Raw genomic sequence first — 10,711 nt, forward strand, 5'->3', positions numbered from 1 at the left:
GAAACTTCTTGCTAACAGTTCAGCTAACTTGTGTTGGAAGCAGCCCAGCCCAATAATTAAGAGCCTGATTCTAGACGAACCATTCTAGCACTTGCTAAGTTTATCGCTCTTAACATGTTATTAAAGCTTTCTGTGCCTTGTTGCTAGGTTAAGACTTTATAATAGTAGCCTCTACATATATTTGGGTTTTTTTTGTTTGTTTTCTTGAGACAGAGCCTGACTCTGTTACCCAGGCTGGAGTGCAGTGGTGCTATCTCCGCTCACTGCAACCTCTGCCTTCTAGGATCAAGTGATCCTCCCACTTTGGCCTCTCCAGCAGCTGGGATTATAGGCATGGCCTCCATATCTAGCTAAATTTTTGTATTTTTTTTTTTTTCTGTAGAGTCAGAGTTTTGCCATGTTGCCAGACTGGTCTCGAATTCCTGGGCTCCATATATTATTATGTGGTCACTGACTCCTCAATATGATTCTTAAACAATTTTCTTCAAATGTAATCAAATTTAATTGAGAAAGTTAAACATTATCAATAATCCAACAGGAAAAATATAATTGTACTCAGAGGTAGAGACTTGCATGAAGGGGCTCTTTAGAGGAAAGAAGAAAGACTGTTTAGGCACTGAGAGAATGGCAGTGGTAGAAAGCCTCAAGGAAGCCTAAGGCTAGAGGAGCAAATGAAGGAAACAGTATTGTAGAAGAAGCCCAATGTGGGCTGGAGCCTTGGAGGTGGGATGCCTTGGAGGGGCTGTAGATGCCAATGCCAGTTTCAGTGCCCAAACCAGGGATGAAAACACATCCTATTGCCCTCAGGTGCCTCCCATTGGCTAAACCTAAAAAAGAGCCCCGTTGATGAGGTAGCTTGGGAGACGCAAGGATCTGATTCCTAAGATCAGAGCAAGAAAGATGAAGATGGAAAGTGGATCTTGAGGAAAACCAACATAGTAACTAGCTTCCTAGCTACAGATAACACCAACATCTCAGAAACAGGTCGCATGAAGAAATTTATCATTTTGACTGCTATGATGAGTGCTCCAATAACAGCAAGAGGGCAATGTCTTAAGAAAAGGCACCCTTGGAAAATTCAGTGGTTGTTCACACGTTCAGGATTTGCAATGGTCTTGCTGCAAAGATACATACCTGAAGATTTACATGGTGTAGACTTGGCTTCACCTCTGCACTTGCACGTTCACATGTTCTGTCAAAAATATATTCAATGGTAGTTTCCTACAAAATATTTTACAATTAATACATTTCCAAAAATAATATAACAACATACTTAGAGTGAAAAGATACTTTAAAAATTTTCAATCATATATTTTCAGCTATAATCTAAACATTTCGGTTAATCTTATTTTCACTACCTAGTATCTAAATAATCTTTTTAGGAACAGTGAAATATGTCTTTTTACCTCTGCTTCTATGAAACTATCTTTTGGGAATGGGAACTTGGTACTCTCTCTTTCTTTCTTTCTCACACTTGCTCTCTGGCTTTCTTTTTTAATTCAAAAAAAGATTGGGGTTACCTCTAGGTAAAGTCATCACCAATTTGTTTCCAATTACTGAAGCTTCAACTACTAAGGCAAACTTGAAGGACCTTGAAAAAATTTCAAATATGCTTTCACTTGCTTATTTGATTTTGCTTTTCATTGTCTTGTACCTAGACAACACTTTTTGGTTTTATTTGCAAAACGCTGGTAATTTCCTTCCAGCCCTTTCATTTTTTATTGTGTCTGCAAGTGTCGTGGTCTCACTGAGTTATTACTTAGAGTTTATTCACAAAAGAGGCCTCGGTTCACTTCCAAACTGATAACAAAAATTACTTTTTAATATTAGCATTTAAGTAAAACCTGCAGTTATTAACTGCATTTGTTAGCCAATATCTGTAAAGAGAGACGTATCACTGTCTCCAATGGAAGAATTCTTGTCTAGATTTTTAGGGAAAAATCTCTTCTCCACTACTTGACTTCATATTACTGCAATTTTAAAAATTATTATTTTTATTGTTTTTAGTTTTTATATTTCAAGTTTTATATTCATATCCAAAAATATATGTTTCTTGTGGAAATATAGTTTTAAATTGGTACATTTGAAAACTGTAAATGAAGAAAATCACTAAAGCCATAGGCAGGCTCACACAAGACTTTACCAATAATCACTTAACAAATTTTTCAGTATTTTTATATTTCAGAACGCCACATTTTTACTATAAATTTTTATAACTTACATTCCAATTTATATCTGTTTACTTCTTTGTCTTTCCTTCTGGAGTGTATCATATAATTCTTAATTCCCTATTCCCTCTGCCTAGCAAGTTTACTGATACAAAACTGGCACTAAATACATATTTTTGAAGGAGTAGATGCATAATTAAACAAATGAAAATAGGTAATGGAATGACCAATTTTAATTTTTTCTGTGGGCTAGTGATACTCAACAAGATAATTCTTGGCCTAACATTCTATATCCAATGCTTTCCCTAATACCTGAGCAAGTGAAGGCTAAATATAAAGAATCCTTAAAATGTCCAAACATTGTCCAGTCTGGACAGGGAAAATGTGGCACATATACACCATGGAATATTATGCTGCCATCAAAAACGATGAGTTTGTGTCCTTTGTAGGGACATGGATGATCCTGGAAACCATCATTCTCAGCAAACAGACACAAGAACAGAAAATCAAACACTGCATGTTCTCACTCATAGGTGGGTGTTGAACAAGGACAACACATGGACACAGGGAGGGGAGCATCACACACTGGGGTCTGTTGGGGGGAAATAGGGAAGGGACAGCACGGGGTGGGGAGTTGGGGAGAGATAGCATGGGGAGAAATGCCAGATATAGGTGAAGGGGAGGAAGGCAGCAAATCACGCTGCCATGTGTGTACCTATGCAACAATCTTGCATGTTCTTCACATGTACCCCCAAACCTAAAATGCAATAAAAAAAAGTCCGAACATTGAAACTATGTCCACACAGATTACATCTTAATGAAAATCTCAATGAAAGTGAATTTTATCAATTAATTAGAATGATTTTAATTGGTTCATCAATTTCACTATAGTCAATGAGTATTTTTAAGTATTTTATAATACTTGAAAATGTTCTATTAGGTAATTTAATCATTCTATTTGTGGTCTTGTTTATGTAATTCATTTCCTTAGGAGGTAAAATATATTTATTAATAAAAAGAGAAAACAACTTTAAGTGAAGCAGTTCAAATTGCCACAAATTCTGACTTACATATGACATTGTTACAGAATCTTGCATAAAGACCTTGGAAGTCAACCACTGCATGACAAGGTCTATGAATTCCTTTATTTGAAACAAAAACAATGTTATAAGTGACTTCCAGAGTTACACAGATGATCAAATGAATTAGTGCTATTGAATAACCTTTATAAAAAAATAAAACAACTTTATATGTATGAAGCATTTGTTATAATTGATAAAAATTTTTATTATTTCACCAAAATGATTTGTTTTTCTTGAACACATCTCCCTAAAATTCACTATATATTATTTTAAATTCAATGCAACCCCCCTGTAGCTTCAGTTACCTTTCATAACTCATAAAGCAAGACTGTTTTCTTGCTCTTTGGTATGCTTGGTGACATAAGAAGAAACTGCAATTGTAAACCAACCCCTTAAAAAAGTGTCAACAAGATCTCCGTACATTCTTAGTTCATTTTAAGTCTTGGTAAAAGATTTAAAAACCATATTCATATTTTGCTTAAGAACAGGCTCAATGCACTCCAAATTGCTAATATCTCTACCTTGATTTGGCACATTCAGTTTAATCCCTTCAGTGATAGAGAACAAATCATAATTAAAGATGGGGTGGAAAGGGTTCTTTCAGAAGACTATTTCTTGCATACAGATGAGTAATTAGAGTGACCTCAATGTGGTGGCTTTCCTTTGTTGCTCAGAGACAAGTACCTTTGTGCAGCAAATAAACAAGCTCAGCTCTGCAAACCCTCAATGTGAACTGCCTCCCTGGAAGCCAGGAGTCATCTTTGGTGTCTTTGCAGTTAGATGAAAGGGAGTAGATTCTGCAGTGAAATCAAGAGTGGTGAAGTTTAAAGTTTGACTTTGTTATTACCTTACCACGCAAAGTTAGCTCATTAGGAGTTTGTTCTTTCCAGAAATCCACAGTGAAGATTCTACCATACTTTTTAAAAACAAATCCACATAGAAAACACAGAATATTTTGTTTAGGAGAGAACAAGGTGTAGTTGGTTTGAATTTAGAATGTCTCAAAAACAAAATTTTCTCATGGCGAGAATTATAAGCAATTAGAATTTGGTTCCCTTTAACATCGATAGTGGATGATCAATGATCAAGGACCATTTCATCCGGCATGAAGCCCAAATCTAGAGACTGTTTGGTCTAAAAAGCAAACAGACCAATCCCTGGGTTTTGCCTTTGCGAGGATGGACTATATAACACAGAATCCAAGATTTGATCATTAAAATAATGCATTTATTTCAGAAATAATGGCAATATATTTGACAAATAAGTAGATTAAATGGGAAATGTGGATATGTACCAGGAAGAATATTGTCTATTTAATATTTCCTTTTTAAAGTTACAAGAAAATTATACCCATATTATAATCACAGGATATTGGATATATAACCTTGTTTTCTGTTAGAATTTCACAAAGTGAAAATTAATACATTCATTCCTCCTATCCTTTGTATTCTTTGTTTCTTTGGGTTGTGGGTTTTCTTGTTTTGTTGTTGTTGTTTTGTTTGTTTGTTTTTTGAGACAGAGTCTTGCTCTGTCACCCAGACTGGAGTGCAGTTGTGTAATCATAGCTCATTGCAGCCTTGAACTCCTGGGCTAAAGCAATCCTCCTCCATAACTGGGACTACAGGTGTGTACCACCATGTCGATCTAATTTTTGGGGGAGGGTAGAGATAGGATCTCCCTCTGTTTTCAGGCTGATCTGAAACTCCTGGGCTCAAGCAATCTTACCACCTTGGCTTCCCAAGGTAGCTGGGGTTACAAGTGTGACCACAGTGCCTGGACTCCTACTCTTTATTGTCTCTAAGAAAAGAAATTCCCAAACTCTCCCCAGAAATCGATTGGTATCACAAAATAGGTTGTTCTTCCCAGCTGTCTCTTATCTCCATTAGCTTTCTTTACTTACATCCTTTGCTGTGAGACTTTGCCATGACTTCCAACACAAAAAGTACACTTTATACGATGCTCAGGTGCTGTTGACTTTGGGCTTGCCCATGTGGATGACTTAGACCAATAGAACATGGTTGGAAGTGACATGTATCAGCCTGGAATGGAAGAAGAACAGCATGTTTCTGATTCTGTACCTGCTATTCCACCTTCTGAGAGAAGAAAGGCCATGACCTACATTGTGATTAGCTCTTCATTCTGTGTCCTCAAAGACATGTAGAGCAACCCTAAACCTGGAAGTGAGCCCAGCAGGACCCCACAGGCAGCAGTAGAGCCATCTAATGACCTGGAAGCAGCAGGCAGTAAAGCCTTGGTTTTGGAGTGGAGCAGCGTGTTTCAGATCTTGGCTGTCCTACGCAATTACACCATGAATGGGTTGGGTGACCTTTGTCTTTCAGTTTTTGTCATGGACATTCTCAGTTTGATAGTGCTTTATTCACAGGTTGTTATGAAATGTATGCATCTCTCTCTAGCCAGAGTGATGCTCTGGGTAAATACTCAAACATTCTTACTTTCGGTCTTCCTTTAATAAGTCCCTTACCCCTCTAAACCCAAACCAGCAACACGGCCCAAGCTAAGACGAAAATCAACCAAGTTACAATCATCATTAATAGTGGTGTTGATGAATAGCAACAATATTGCTAAAAAGGATTTGATTAATCAAAGTCTATGGCAGCTATTGCCTTAGGAGTGCTATGAGGCTAAAATGTCTTTGGGGTACGCAAACATTTGCCGTCAAATTGAGATGTTAGATCTGGAAGGAAAATAAATGATGACTTAATCTTATCATTGCTTTTCATGAATGAGGGAAGTGAGGCCCAGAAAGTAGAGTTGTCTTTCCCCAAACTAGTTAATAGCAAATCTGTCAGTTAAACCAACAAAAATGGTTTTATAGTTTTATAGATGTACTGTCTGACATATTAAGAATATGCTTCTGGCCAGGTGCAGTGGCTCACACCTGTAATCCCAGCACTTTGGGAGGCCAAGGCAGGCAGATCACTTGAGGTCAGGAGTTTGAGACCAGCCTGGCCAACATGGTAAAACCCTGTCTGTACTAAAAATACAAAAATTAGCTGGGCATGGTGGAGGATACCTGTAATCCCAGCTGCTTGGGAGGCTGAGGCAGAATTGCTTGAACCTGGGAGGTGAAGGTTGCAGTGAGCGGAGATTGCATCATTGCACTTCAACCTGGGTGAAGAAGTGAGACTCCATCAAAAAAAAAAAAAAAAAAAAGGATATACTTCTGCTTTTTTCTGTTATTGTTTTTCTTAGAATAGTGAAATGTCTATGTCCCAGAGTATAACTTCTTTCTTTTCATAGAATAGCCCACACATATCATTTCATGTGAAAGAACTGCAACTCAAGAAAGGAGCTATGTTGTCAGTAGGGAAACATGTGAAGTACTGTTTGCATGTGAAATCTAACTGCACTCTTACTCAACATGCTCAATGTCAGGTAAGAGCACCCTTGCAGCTAATATAATCTTTATATACTGCCGTCTGCACATCCATTTTCGTTTTTATCTAAAGTGACAGATTCACAATTTAAACCCTGAAACTAAGCTTCCCAGTTTTTAAAACTCTAAGCTTTTAGGAACAAATGTACATACTAAGACAAGAGCAGAAGTTCTTGAATTAGTTTCTTTTTAAAATTGCTTAAATTTCTGGCCATGTGATGTTCAGTGAGACAAAGGCTCTTTTGACCACCTGCTCTCCTTGCCAAAATCAAAAGAAACAAAAATATATCAACAGCATTAAATGTAAAAGAGCATTTAATAAGACTGCATGTGGTAGCTAAAAAAGATGAAGAAAGTGAAAATAAAAGGGAAACTAAACTGAGTAACAAAATAACAAGAACAAAGGAAAAATGCGAGGACAGGAAAGCAAAAGGATAAATAAGAGAGCTAGCAGAACCTGCTTTATGTTTTTATAAACCACAGACCTTCCACTCCTTCTGGTCATTGACTTGAAGTCAATGACCTTTAAAGTCCCAACCAATGTCAAACTGATTCTCAGGAAGCAATTCATTGGCAACTTGCTTAGCTGTTTAAACTACTGGGACCGTAAGAGGTTCATGATGAGGACTCACTTGTGTGATCCTTTACCCACTCACTCCACGCAGACCTAACTACAAGACGCAGCAGACAGAAAAAGAAGTGGTTCCATCAAAGGGAGTACTTTCCATTCCTGTACTGACGCTCTCCTCCGAAGTACTGTCGTGCAGGGAGAGAAACCCTAGAAATCCAGGGGCCGAGACCATCCCTGTTGTTCTGAGGGTTTTGCTCCAGATAAGGAAGTGGCCTGAGCATAGCCACGCTGTCACTAACACTCCTTAAGCGAAGAACCATACACAGAAATCCATCTTAGGCTATTAAATCAAATATTACTCTCCTTGAAATTAGATAAAGTTGTAGATCAGCTTTCATTATGCAGTGTTTTTTTTTCCCCTTCTGCTACTGAAAGAACAGTATGATGGATTCATGGAAAACCCCTGCACTTTCTGTCATGCAGCCATGAAGGAAGTGGGTAATAAGGGAATGGCACTCAAGCATTCTAGATCTGCCTGGATGGCTGGTAGGCAGTGATTCTCCCCAGCTCTGTGAATCCCAGCAATCCATCAAGGAGAATTACCGGAGAAAATGAGAGAGAAACGTCATAAACCTTGCTTTCATTTTATTCCAGTGGATGTGAGGACTTGTGCAGTTTAAGCAGATTATGCTTCTGAACTGGAGCTTGGTTCAGTGATTAAAAGACAAAACAATTCAATTGAAATCTTTACCTAAATTTATCAGCTTAGATTTTCCGAATTGTACTGTGAAGTATTGTCATAAAATGGAAATGTTTGTTTCAAAGGTAATAAAAGCTATTGATCTACCGTGAAGCAATATTAATATTAACATACTGCTTTTATGATTAATTTGGTGCTGCATAAAAGAAAAAAAAACAGGATCTTTTACTTTTGGTGATTAAGGGAACAGTAGAATTTTGAATATATATTTTTATGAACAGTAAGAGGAACTCATTGTAGAGACAGTATACAAAGGGTTAGCTGTTACAGCTGTGTATTAAAAGTCCAATCAGCAATTACTCAGTTAAATGAGAAGGCAAAACATGTATAGACTTTTGCAAATTCCATTTAAACATGGGACACAGGAATATACCTTTTTGTGTGAGAACCAAAGAAGCATTCATCTGGTCTAAACAATCTGATGGGTTGTATCATGAAATACAAATGTCTGCTAAATCCCACTATTTCTTTCTTAAAAGAGAAGTGCTTTCTAGAGTCTTCATCCCAAGGAAAAGACGGCAGGCATTGTTGAGAGGAGCATGGTTTAGTCTGCCCTCAGCGTCTTCATCAGTAATCTCACATAGTGAACAGTGAACAGTATAAAATAACACTTTCAGTATCAACCTGCGTTTCTGTGCGAATTTAGCAACTCGGAATAGATATATGATCTCAGGCGCTCTTATTCTTCTTTTTCTCATCTCATCAAAGGAACGAATACATACATATATTTCAGAGGTATCTTAGTTGTCTTGTGTTATTATAAAGGAATGCCTGAGGCTGGGTAATTTATAGGCTTCTGCATACTGTACAAGAAGCATGGTGCTAAGACCTGCCTCTGGTGAGAGGCTTAGGCTGCGTCCACTCATAAGGGAGGTGAAGGAGAGCCTTTGTGTGCAAAGATCACGTGATGAGAGAGGAAGCAAAAGAGAGGGGTGGTGCCAGACTCTTTTCAACAACCATCTCTCACGGGAACTAATGGAGCAAGAATCCATTCACCACCCAGGGAGAGCATTAATCTATTCACAAGGAATCCACCTCCATGCCCAAGCACATGCTATTAGGCCCCACCTCCAACACTCGGGATCAGATTTTAACATGAGGTTTAGAGGCAACAAACATCCAAACCACAACAAGAGGATATTTATAAAGATGAAGTAAGTTTACAAATGAAGCACTTAGCACAATCGTGATATATTACTTCTCAATTGATGCTTTCTCTCTATATCTCTCTCTCTGTCTCTCTGTTCTTATTTGCCTGTTAGTATCTTCATGTGATTTGGTGGTTGTGAGGGACAGAGAAGAAATGAGAAAAAACCTTGAAAGAGTAAGAAGGAGCTATTTAGGGAAAAAAAAAAAAAAAAAAAAAAAAAAAAAAAAAAAAAAAAAAAAAAAAAAAAAAAAAAAAAAAAAAAAAAAAAAAAAAAAAAAAAAAAAACATTAGTTAAAAAGACTCTTTAGCCATCTCTTGACAACAAACAACGTGCATCCCTGTCAACAAAACTATCTTTTTAATCCCATTTGGATGTTTTCTTCAAGCAATAAAAAGTAGGTTTTCTAAAAATCCATGTATGTTGTTTTCCATTTACATAACACATGTATAGCAAGATTACTTTTACAGCTTGCAATGGCTGTTTGTTTCCTTTTTAACCATAGGTACTCTTAGAATATGACTACCATATTTGCATAGATACTAAATTTGAAAAGTACAGTCTATAAGGATATCATTTGCTCAGAGAATTGTGATAGGAACAATGTTTCTTAAAGTTATATATGCGTATGCATATATTTTTAAATGTATATAAATATCTATATATAGATATGCACGCATACATACGCATACCTTTCCCAAGTAAATATAAAGTTGTTCTTCCACAAATGCTTCTTTGGCAGTAAACATATGACAATTTCAGGCTATCTACTGACTACAAGGTAATAACAATAGCTAATATTTATTGAGCATTTACTATTTGAAAAGCACTATAATTAAAACCTAAAGTACTTTACCTAATTAAATCCTCACAATGCCCTTCAGAGAGGTTTTAAAATTGTGACCATTTTATAGGGGAAGATATCAAAGTTGAAGTTTTTTTTTTTTTTTATAACTTGCTCAAGCTCATTCCCTTCCAAATGAGTCTAAATCCAGGGATTTGAACCCATTTTTTACTAATTACAAAATTCAATCTCTAACCCTCTATACTACTTAAAGAGCCAAACCTCATAGGCTACCCATAAACAACAGCTTAAAGTGATAGTCACTTCAGGAAAAAATAGATTGTTTACAGAATGTTTGCTCTATTCTTTAGAGCATTTCTCTTTTTGTCAGAAAAAGGAATACACAGAGGGGAGAATTTTCTTTAGACGAAAATTTAAGAAACTAGAAACTTAGATTTATATTGTAGGCTTTGCATTTCTGCATATATTTGTTAGAAATCAGCTATTTTCAGAGAGTCACAGAGTTTGAGGGAGGAAGTGGGGGTCTGGAAGGGAAAGTGCTACCAGACTCAGTGACAAATTAAGGACAACCATAAAGCTGTTATAGTGTGACTTAGATTTTCTACGATTGAAGGATTGTATCAGTCAGGATAGAATAGGCTATGCTTTGTAACAAACAACCCTCAGGTTATTGGTAGCTTCTAAGACAAAAGGTTTTAAGTTGCTTTTGTTTTGTTTTGTCTTCTTTTTTTTTTGAAATGGAGTCTTGCTCTGTTTCCCAGGCTGGAGTGCAATCACGCA

Source organism: Cebus imitator, unplaced genomic scaffold (assembly GCF_001604975.1).
Source record: "Cebus imitator isolate Cc_AM_T3 unplaced genomic scaffold, Cebus_imitator-1.0 Scaffold5, whole genome shotgun sequence".
NCBI classification, from domain to species: domain Eukaryota; kingdom Metazoa; phylum Chordata; class Mammalia; order Primates; family Cebidae; genus Cebus; species Cebus imitator.